The sequence below is a fragment of the Ctenocephalides felis genome, unplaced genomic scaffold (genome assembly GCF_003426905.1).
Source record: "Ctenocephalides felis isolate EL2017-DRISC unplaced genomic scaffold, ASM342690v1 CF-g0.4_SCAFFOLD_03571, whole genome shotgun sequence".
NCBI classification, from domain to species: Eukaryota; Metazoa; Arthropoda; class Insecta; order Siphonaptera; family Pulicidae; genus Ctenocephalides; species Ctenocephalides felis.
In genome coordinates, this window is record NW_020539725.1 from 62300082 (window position 1) to 62310830 (window position 10749).

Genomic DNA, 10749 nt, shown 5'->3' on the forward strand with positions numbered 1-10749 from the left:
TATGCTTTCGGTTATAGTGCTCAAGTTTTTTGCGTGTAAAATGAGTGAGCTATCATGCAAATAAGAAGCATATACAAAGTTTTTTTCTTTTAAATCATATGGTTTAATGAGCGCCATTTCCACCAGAATTAAAGTAATTCACATTCCATCTAGAATTCACTTCAATATAGACATCTTGATGGATTCTGGTAGATTCACTACTTTAGTACGAATTATTTTCAGAAAACTCACGCTTTTATAAAAACTTTTTTTTTCAATTTTTTTTAAAAATCGAAATTATTTTCAACATATCTCAAAAAGAATAAAAGATACGTATAAAAGCATATAGATTAAAATCAAAGGGATCTTTCTGGCTTATTATTGTTTTTTTTTTTTTTTTCACACGAAAATTGACAGAGTTATGGATGTTTAAAGACTGCGCGGCCGCGCAAATTGAAAAAAAAGTTTTTATAAAATCGTGAGTTTTCTGAAAATAGTTTGTACTAAAATAGTGAATCTGCTAGAATCTATCGAAAGGTCTATAATGAAGTGATTTCTAGATGGAATGTGAATTACTTTAATTCTGGTGAAAACGGCGCTCATTAAACCTCATGATTTAGAAGAAAAAACCATCGTATATGCTTCTTTTTTGCATGATAGCTTACTCATTTTACACGCAAAAAACTTGTAACAGCACTCATTTTAAAGCTCATGTTGAGCACTATAAAACCCAATTTCACCGAAATGCATAAAATGTAAAACCTCGACACTAGATGGCTTTAAATACAACAATTAAATCTTGAACGAAATAAAAAACGAATTGTCTCTTTCAAATCTTGCTTAATATTTTTCCTAGAACACTTTATGTAATACCGATTTATTAAGATTTTTATTGACATTATTTTGTTCATTACATGATTTTCGTTAGAAGGTATATTTTAGGAGATATTTGCAAAAAAACGAAGAAAAACGCCAAAAATATATGAATCTTTAGTGGCCAGTAACTTGAAAAGTATTAGTTTTTTTGAAAAACTATAAAAGACATTTTTTTCTTATAATTAGTTCTTTTATCGATTTCCGACGTTATTTTGAAAAAATGTAATTACACAATTGAGAGGGGGTGTCATCCCCCCGGGGGGTGATGGCGCAACCCGAATTGTTTTCACTTTTGAACTTGAGGGTAAGATGAACCTAATTCCAAAATTTCATTCAATTCGGAGCACAGTAAAAAAATTCAGAGGTTATACCCTTTTTTCCTCTCCGTTTACTGCACTATATAGTTTTATCGTTCATTAAATCTTAAAAATTTCCTTTGACAAACTCCAAAAAGATTTATCAAAATCCGTATAACCTTTCAGAAGAAGTATCAACTCATACACTCGAAGAGAGGAATTTTATATATAAGATATGTATCGGTGCTTGTTTTTCATTAAATTTCACTTTATTATCAGTTTTTTACACCAATTATCTTTTTATCTAATTAATCGCATAATTAAATCCCTCAATGCTGTTATCAATCAATCTATCGATATATTTTTTATGCAATTGATTTATTTTAATTTAATTTGCTCGTCAGTAGCATCCCTTTTTAAAAAGCAATTGAAAACATTTTTGATTGTCAGTTTCATTAAATCTAAAAAAATTCCTTTGACAAACTTTAAAAAGGTTTATCAGAATCCGAATAACCGTTTAGGAGAAGTATCAACTCATACACCCGAAGAGAGAATTTCATATATATATATTATTCCTCTCTGCGGGTGTATGAGTTGATACTTTTTCTGAACGGTTATGCGGATTTTGATAAATCTTTTTAGAGTTTGTCAAAGAAATTTTTTAAAATCTTATATATAAGATATGTATGGGTGCTTGTTTTTCATTAAATTTCACTTTATTACGTTATCAGTTTTTTACACCAATTATCTTTTCATCTAATTAATCGCATAATTAAATTCCTCAATGTTGTTATCAATCAATCAATCGATATATTTTATATTTTTTATAATTTTTTTTCTCTTAAAATCGCACACGGTCAATAGTCAACGGAATCACGGTCTTCGACGACGAAGGTTCACTTTATGCATTTTAATTATCGAATCCGAAGTATATCGATTATCGATTCGATATTATCGATCGATTATCTTGATATCTGTATCAAGATCAAGAAAAAAATCGTCTATTTTATTTGACACAAGGTGATTTTTATAAACAAATCCATATATCGGTAAAGGTTGTCGTCGTGGTAATTGATTTTATAATTGATGGAACACTTGATTTTTTTCAGTAGTTTACTAATACTTCTCCTAAACGGTTATTCGGATTCTGATAAATCTTTTTAGAGTTTGTCAAAGGAAATTTTTAAGATTTAATTTAACGATAAAACTGAAGTAATATTGTAGAAATAAATGACAAAAATTACAAAATTATCTATGTTTGACATTGAACTGCCATCTGCTAAAGATGTCAATTCACTTGAAATTTGAATTTGGCTGACATTATGAGCCTAGACAATATTAGAATATAATATACAAGAATGTAAATGTAATGTAATGTCTACATTATTATTGCTAAAAAGCAGCTGAGATGTGCCAGAAATTAAAATAATATAAGATACAGTCAACAGTACATGTATGGCAGATGAAATTATATAATTCAGTTTAATAAATGCTTCACTAAATAGAAAAGTATTCAAAATTTAAAAAAATTACTTGATAACTATAATTTAATCTAGTTATTTATTAGTAAGTTTTTGTTTTGAGCTTTTATTTAATAATTGAATAGATAATTTGATACTTTTCCTAAACGGTTATGCGGATTTTGATCATTCTTTTTGGAGTTTGTCAAAGGAAATTTTTAAGATTTAATGAAACTGACAATCAAAAATGTTTTTAATAGTTTTTTTTAAAAAGGGACCCTACTGACGAGCAAATTAAATTAAAATAAACCAATCGCATAAAAAATATATTAATTGATTGATTGATAACAACATTGAGGGATTTAATTATGCGATTAATTAGATGAAAAGATAATTGATGTAAAAAACTAATAATGTAATAAAGTGAAATATAATAAAAAACAAGCACTGATGATATCTTATACATAAAATTCCTCTCTTCGGCTGTATGATTTGATACTTTTCCTAAACGGTTATTCGGATTCTGATAAATCTTTTTAGAGTTTGTCAAGGGAAATTTTTAAGATTTAATGAACGATAAAACTATAGTAATATTGTAGAAATATATGGCAAAAATTACAAAAAAACACTTATCATTGTTTGACGTTGGACTGTCAACTGCGAAAGCTGTCAATTCACTTGAAATTTGAATTTGGCTGACATTATGTGCCTAGATAATATTAGAATATAATATACAAGAATGTAAATGTAATGTAATGCCAAAAATTAAAATAATATAAGATATAAATAACAGTATATGTTGGCAGATGAAACTTTGTGCATTTTAATTATCGAATCCGAAGTATATCGATTATTATCGATTCAATCCATCGATTATCTTGATATCTGTATCAAGATCAAGAAAAAAATCGTCTATATTATTTGACACAAGGTGATTTTTATAAACAAATCCATATATCGGTAAAGGTTGTCGTCGTGGTAAATGATTTTATAATTGATGGAACACTTGATTTTTTTCAGTAGTTTACTAATACTTCTCATAAACGGTTATTCGGATTTTGATAAATCTTTTTGGAGTTTGTCAAAGAAAATTTTTAAGATTTAATTTAACGATAAAACTGAAGTAATATTGTAGAAATAAATGGCAAAAATTACAAAATTATCTATGTTTGACATTGAACTGCCATCTGCTAAAGATGTCAATTCACTTGAAATTTGAATTTGACTGACATTAGGAGCCTAGATAATATTAGAATGTAATATACAAGAGAAATGTAATGTCTATATTGTTATTGCCGAAAAGCAGCTGAGATGTAAAAGAAATTAAAATAATATAAGATACAGTCAACTGTATATTCGTTTGGCGGATGAAATTATATAATTCAGTTTAATAAATGTTGCTTTTTTTTCTTCACAAAAGAGAAGTTTCAAGTCATTCTGAGTCGAATAAGACCAAATTTGGAAAAAGTGTAGTTTGATCGATTATCTTGATATCTGTATCAAGATCAAGAAAAAAATCGTCTATATTATTTGACACAAGATGATTTTTATAAACAAATCCATATATCGGTAAAGGTTGTCGTTGCGGTAATTGATTTTATAATTGATGGAACACTTTTGATCTTTTTTTTCAGTGTTTGACACTAAATCTGTGTCATCGTTTGTGAAATCATGCGATCATATTTATTATTTAATATGAACAGAATAATTGAATCATTTATTGAAGTGATTCTCTAAATATGATTGTAATATTGATCCGATAAATTTATATGTGTGTTTAAAAGTGTGTGTGTATGTGTGTGAGTGAATGACATAAGCCAAATAGCTCATAGAATAGTCATGTATTCTGATTGCTATTGAAAATGAAAATTAAAAAAAAAAAAAATATTTATTATTAAAAACATTTTTTTATATATTTTCCATGGATGATTAAATAAATTAAAGAAGAAATAAATTTATATCTATATATCTTATATATAAAATTCTTCTGTACGGGTGTGTGATTTGATACTTTTCCTAAACGGTTATTCGGATTCTGATAAATCTTTTTGGAGTTTGTCAAGGAAAATGTTCAAGATTTAATGAACGATAAAACTATAGTGATATTGTAGAAATAAATGGCAAAGACATCAAATAGGATATTAAAAAGTATATGATAGGATATTAAAAAAAATGAAACTTTTGCATTGTAGACCTGTCGGTACTGGACAATGTCTGTCGGGTCATCTAGTATATATATATATATATATATATATATATAATATGATATTAAGAGTGAGGTATTTTCGAGCGAGACAGCCTCGCTCCATATAGTAACAAAAATGTTATCAATGCAATACTATCGATATATACATTTATATATATATATATATATATATATATATATATATATATATATATGATATTTTATATTTACATAAAATATTCGCGATTTGTAAACAGACGATGCAAATCGATTGGACACATTCGTAATTGTTAGTACGAGGGGCAACGACATATGATGAAAAATAAATTTTCATCAGTAGAATCCTTTCTTTTATCTTTTGGTCTTATATTTAATTTGCTCGTCAGTAGAGTTCTTTCTTTATTTTTTGGTCTAATATTTAATTTGCTCGTCAGTAGAGTCCTTTCTTTATCTTCTGGTCTGATATTTAATTTGCTCGTCAGTAGAGTCCTTTCTTTATTTTCTAATCTTATATTTAATTTGCTCATCAGTAGAGTCATTTCTTTATCTTTTGGTCTGATATTTAATTTACTCGTCAGTAGAGTTTATTTTTATCTTCTAGATTGCTATTTAATTGACTCTACAGTATTGTCCTTTTCCTTTTCATGTTAAATAAAATTTGCTCGTCAGTAGAGTTTCTGTTTTATCCTTAGTATTTTTTTTAATTTAATTTGCTTGTCAGTAGAGTTTCTTTTCCATATTTTAGTGTGCTATACAATTTGCTCATCAGTAAAGTTCTTCATTTATATTACCGTTTTTTATTTAATTTGCTCGTCAGTAGAGGTTCATTTTTTATGTTTTAGTTTGCTCCTCAGTAGAGTTCTTTTTTTATATTACAGTTTTTTATTTAATTTGCTCGTCAGTAGAGTTCCTTTTCCATATTTTAGTATGCTATTCAATTTGCTCGTCAGTAAAGTTCTTCATTTACTTTACCGTTTTTTATTTAATTTGCTCGTCAGTAGAGTTCATTTTTTATCTTTTACTTTGCTCCTCAGTAGAGTTTTTTTTATATTACCGGTTTTTATTCAATTTGCTCGTCAATAGAGTTCCTTTTCCATATTTTAGTATGCTATTCAATTTGCTCGTCAGTAAAGTTCTTCATTTACTTTACCGTTTTTTATTTAATTTGCTCGTCAGTAGAGTTCATTTTTTATCTTTTACTTTGCTCCTCAGTAGAGTTTTTTTTATATTACCGCTTTTTATTCAATTTGCTCGTCAGTAGAGTTCATTTTTTATCTTTTAGTTTGCTCCTCAGTAGAGTTATTTTTTTATATTACAGTTTTTTATTTAATTTGCTCGTCAGTAGAGTTCATTTTTTATCTTTTGATTTGTTCGTCAGTAGAGTTCTTTTTTTAAACACGCATTCATTTTTTCTAAAGCATGCCAAATTGTTCAGAAACCTTTGAAACGTAAATATATTACTATAAAGCTCACTCTATGGAAAGCTAAATAATAAACAACCTCAATTTTGGAAAATTCAAGTAAAAATTTTAATGAAATTAAAGAAAAATACCCTGAGCATTTGAAGAGTCTAAATTCAGACTTCAGAAAAATAGTTTGGAAGAGCAACTGTTAATCCAATTTTTTCGATTAATAAAATCAACACCAGCTCTCTCTCTATTTTCGAAACGTCGATGCCCTCAGGCGACATCTTCAGTGATAATCATAATATACGATTGGTAAAGACGAGAAGAAGTAGATGGCGATGAAGAAGGTCGTTCAAGGTCGCGCTATTGAAACGGACTAAATTAAATATTATTTACTATTTATTATTTGAATAATAATTGTGAATATATTTGTATCGATATAAATATAAATCATGGACGAATTTAACATACGCGATTTGCTCGACATGACATTAATTGTCGTCAGTTGATGAACCATGAGTCCAATAATAATCGAATCGTCAAAAATAAATAACAACAATTAATTATGCCCGCACATCAGTTCAGGATTTTTTAGGAAAATATGAACAAATATCGATAGAAAGTTTAGGAGTAAATTATAACAGGGGTAAGAAGTAACAGGTAGATTCTTATGGGGCAATTCTGCGCTAAAAAAGCTCACGAAATAGCGTTGTCATGGCATCGCTCTCTTGATAGTAAAAATTATGAAAATTTATATTACATATAAACAAACAAGGTATAATATTATGATAACAGAATTTTAGATAGTGTAGTTATCATAACATTGTTTTTGAAAAATGAAAAATTTCTATTTTGTCTTATATTTTCTATATATATAGCAATTCTTGCCGCAAAGTATTATGATGTACACGCACTAAGTTTTACCATTCAATCAAAAATTGCTGGCGATTTGGTGACATACCAATGATTCCGACTGGTCATCGTCGCTTCCAAGTCGCAAGGCCAATCGCTTAGTGTTTGCGGGATAAATTTCAAATAGATTATTTAGAAAATCATTGTTTCTCACATGGGCTGTTATACGTTGCCTGCTCACGAGTTGAAAAAGCATCGGCTTTGTTTGTTTTAACGTCAGACCAAAAAACAAAAAATGTGGTTTAACAAAGAGCACTTCGATGAAACGGATAATTTGCGGATTCACTTTCATTTACTTAGATAAGTTCAACTAAAAAACACTTCATTTTTGTAAAAGAAATAAATTCATTACTGTTGTATAATAAAATCAAATTTTTCCTTTTCAAGTATAAAACAAACAAAAAATTCATCTTTCTCACAAAACCATCTGGTGGCGAAACGGAGTTTGTCGGGTTTGCTAGTATATATATATATATATATATATATATATATATATATATATATATATATATATTATAAATAAATATTTTTATTTATTTGTTTTCTTTTATTTCGACGATTGTGAAAAAAACGATTGTGATTGTGGAAGATAAAAAAAGGGCTCTACTGACGAGACAACTGTCAGAAAGACATTTGAGAGAAAGTTGCACTTGTGATAAACATTGTTATTTGACCGTTTGTGCCTTTTGGAAGTTAGGTTTGAGAAGTACATTTAGAATACAGACCCGCATTTTTATTTTAATTTTTGTCTAATAGATAAAATTAGTGCTATAGTTTTTTAACAATTATTGTCTATTATATTTATATATTTTTATTTTATTTTATCGCATTCGATTATGTCACAGTACTTGATTGAATTATTACATAACTAACTTAATTAATAACTTATAAGAATCAATTATTATATTATATAATTAATGTTTCATTCAACGATTTAAATATACTTATTTTTATAATTATTCATACAAACTATTGTAATTATTATTATTATAGGCAAGAAGTAACATTATAAATTCTTCGGAAATTATTTCTTGGATTTAATAGTAATTAAAGTAATTAATGGAAAGGATTAAATAATAAAATTAAAATAGTATAATTCAAATTCACAAACCAAAAATTTTGAAAATTATTAACAAATATCAATAAACAAAAATTAATTAAAATTTTGTTTATAACTTGGAATTTAGCAAAATCGATATGTTCTGGAATTATATATTACGAGTATCAAAAATTTGGAAAAAATTTAATTACAATTTGCAAAAATATAAAACTCAAAAATGATTTTGTAATTTTTAAAATGGAATAAAATTCTACAACTAAAATTTAACAAATTTACAAAATATTACACACACACATACATTCATTTTTCTAAAATGTTTAGAAAGCTCTGAAACGTAAAGATATGTATATAAAAATTTCCATTTTCGATTTTCTTGCGATTAATATAAGTTACCTTACGGGACGTTAGAAAGTAATCAAAATAGTGTAAATTTTTTGAAATTTTTTTTTTATATTTTGAGTTTTTTGAAACTTGAAAAAAATTTTACTTTTTAAAAAAATTTAACATGTTTTTTAAACAATCTCGTGTTTCCGAAATTGTGGACAAAAAATTGTATCCGCACACACACACACACATACATTAATTTTTTTTAAGGTATGCCAAAATTTTCAGAAAGCCTTGAAACGTAAATATTTGAGTATACAAATTTCCATTTCATTTTCGATTTTTTTTGCGATTAATGAAAAATAATGTTAACAAAACAAAAATTGCAAATTCTCAATTGATTAAGTCCTTGGTGTAATGTGCATTTACTCAAATTACACCTAGTTTAAATGAACAAACCTTCAGCATCATTTACAAGATCTATGATTAATATAAATATGAAATTAAATCGTTTTACGTAATTTCTGCAATTATTTTCATTAGGTCGACTAATCGACATTTTAACCTTAGTGTCGTATGATTTATTCGCATGTTTGTTTATAATTTCAATAACGATCTAGACGTATTAATTTTTTCCACGATTTTATATCCTTCTCGCTTTACATAGTCAATGATTTTCATAATTCGCGTCCTCGCCGATTTTATTGAATTATTTTTTGTAAAAAAATTCATTATCGAAAAGAATTAATTGAACTAAACAAAGTAAAAAAAATGTTATTTTTCTTCATTTCTGTTTGTACAAGTGTTTTGCGAATTTACTTTCCTTGCAAATATTATCATAAACATCTGTTTTTATAAAATCGACAAATACATTTTTTTGTATAATTTATATAATATATTATATATATATATATATATATATATAATGTCATTTGCATCATCACTCCTCGTATTGAATAATTCAGGAGGTTGAATAAATCAGATTAGAATCGTCCTTGCTCGATTAAATTTAAATTCGCCGAAAAAAAACCTAAACAAACATTTCTATCTAGACGACTTCTGCTAATTTTTATCGATCGCATAATCATATAAACGATATTAATCGACGAATAACATATGTTAATTGGGAACCGATCAATGATTATATGGGAGGAATAGACTGAGGGCTGGAGGAAAATATATTGAAAAAAAAAATGCAAATCGACATTAAAAGGCCAATTCTGTAGTAACATAAACGATAACATAGCACTGATTTTATCTAATAGACAATAAATAAGAAATGCTATGTTACGTAAGAACTGTAAAAAGCTTTCTAATTCTAAATGTACTTCCTAAACCTAACCTCCAAAAGGCACAAACGTCAAATACAATGTCCATCATAAGTGGCAACTGCCTGTCAAATCTTTCAAAAATGTTTTTGCAAAATTTTCAACAAAATTGAAAAAGTGCGCCTTTCAGTCACAATCTAAACGCCATCACAAACACTTTTATGCGAGGTTGCCGCTTAGACTGCGCTTATCCTGTGCGCTTTCATATTTTTCATTAATTTTCACAAAATTGGAAAGTACTTACGTTAAGTCCAATCTAAACGCCATCACAACCACTGTTATCCGAGGTTGCCGCTTTATACTGTGCTTATCCGTGCGCTTTTTCATATTTTTCATTAATTTTCACAAAATTGGAAAGTGCTCTCACGTTTAAGTCACAGTCTAAACGCATTCGCGAATACATTTGTGTGACGTTGTAACTTAGACTGGGTTTTTTTACACATTTAGATTCAAGAGAATAGTATTTAAAATTAAAATGTTCCTAACTTGCTCGTCAGTGTAGTTTTTTTATATTTCAGTTTGCTCGTCAGTAGAGTTTTCTTTTTTTATTTTTTAGTTTATTGCTATTCAATTACTTGTCATAAGAGAGTCCTTTCTTTATATCTTGTGGTCTGATATTTAATTTGCTCGTCAGTAGAGTTCTTTTTTATATTTTAATCTGCTCGTCAGTAGAGTTCCTTTTTAACTTCCCGTAGGGTAAGTTATTGTAATCGTCCCAAAAATCGAAAATGAAAATTTTTGCACATCTACACGTTTTAGAGGTTTCTGAACAGTTTGGCATACCTAAGAAAAAATGGTTGCGTGAGTGTATTATGGGTACAATTTTTCATCACGTTTTAGGGCGCACGAATCAACCGATTGAATAATTCAAAAAACATTCGATTCCTATTGATAGGGAGATGTGCTGATTAGTTTTTGGCAAA